Source organism: Triticum dicoccoides, unplaced genomic scaffold, assembly GCF_002162155.2.
Source record: "Triticum dicoccoides isolate Atlit2015 ecotype Zavitan unplaced genomic scaffold, WEW_v2.0 scaffold153345, whole genome shotgun sequence".
In the NCBI taxonomy this organism is placed as follows: domain Eukaryota; kingdom Viridiplantae; phylum Streptophyta; class Magnoliopsida; order Poales; family Poaceae; genus Triticum; species Triticum dicoccoides.
This window is the reverse complement of record NW_021209419.1, coordinates 1-1191: the sequence shown is the minus strand read 5'-3', so window position 1 is coordinate 1191 and position 1191 is coordinate 1. Positions and strand designations below refer to the sequence as shown.

Genomic DNA, 1191 nt, shown 5'->3' with positions numbered 1-1191 from the left:
TTTTTTTTAGCAAAGTCCGTCCATGGTGTGCTACTCTCCCTCACCACTGCCCGTCGGTGGCATGAAACCGGCCGATTTCTGGATCTGAGGTTCGGATCCCAAGCAGAGCACAATCGTTCGTCGTCTTGGCTTTCCTGACGCACGTCCAGCGCCAGGCGGGACCTCCGTTGGGCATTTCCTTGCGAACGTTCGCTTCGCAAGCTAGTCGCCCGATCCATCGGCCCAGCGCCACTGGGCCCCTGCTGCGTGGCCTGGGCTTCCGGCGAGCGGAATGAGCCTGTGGGCAAGCGGCTTAACGGGCCTCCGCCCAGCACAGCACAATCTGGACGGCCCGCCTAGGGCGCCAAAACCCTAGGCGAGCGGGCTATAAAACCCAGGGCGAGGGCCACGCGGGCGCCACGCTCCCCCGCCGCCGCCGCCGCCGCCTCGATCTATCGCCGCCGACGCCAAGGTAGGCGCCTCGTCCTCCTCCTTCCTCCCCTCACCTCTCCCTCGTTTTCGATGTTTTCTCAAGTGCCTTCTCTCTCCTCCCTCCCTCCACACAGGTGTCCCATCATCAATGGCGATCGGAGGAGAGGCTGGGGATTCGTCTGGAGTGGACCGCACCGACACCTATGGGTCTGTTCAGATCCATTTCTGCCTGACGTTTTTCCTGCTTTTTTTCCGAGAATCTGCATTCCCCCTTCCTTGATAACCTCTGATGCTGATGTTTTGCTGCAGATCCGGCCAAGGCGAGCAGGTGTTACCACCACCCTCTGGCAAGCTGGCTCGCTTGCTGATGGGGCTCCTGCCTCAGCTCCTTCAGGGATCTCCAGGGTACCCATCTTTCTACTGATGAATGCATGTTTGTGATGTTAATGTTTTTAATAATGCAGCTGATGTACCTTTTTATGTGCATGCTGTTACATTTGTGCTGTTTCGTGGTCATTTACAAGGCTTGATTACCTTCCCAATCTGAATTAGTTGCTTGACAATTGTCCATGCTCTTCACATGATACCCTTCTGAATCTTAAATGCATGCTGTGAGCTCCTAATCTTTTATAATCATAGCCAGTGCCCTTTGCATTCATCTCCTACAAATTGCTTTTTATGCAACATGTTAGATGTCATCTTTCTCTGTGATGCATGCTGTGTCATTTCTCTATTCAATGCAGTAATATGACATTATTATCTTCCCAATGTGAAATACAC

At 53.5% G+C, this 1191-nt stretch overlaps 1 long non-coding RNA gene across 1 annotated transcript; it reads left to right on the top strand.

The window, feature by feature from the left end:
* The first annotated feature begins 7 nt into the window (after positions 1 to 7).
* LOC119344090 lies at positions 8 to 1136 on the top strand. The gene is made up of 3 exons (XR_005166450.1): positions 8 to 451; positions 546 to 618; positions 721 to 1136. It is a non-coding gene; the product is annotated as an uncharacterized LOC119344090 (long non-coding RNA).
* The last annotated feature ends 55 nt before the right edge of the window (positions 1137 to 1191 follow it).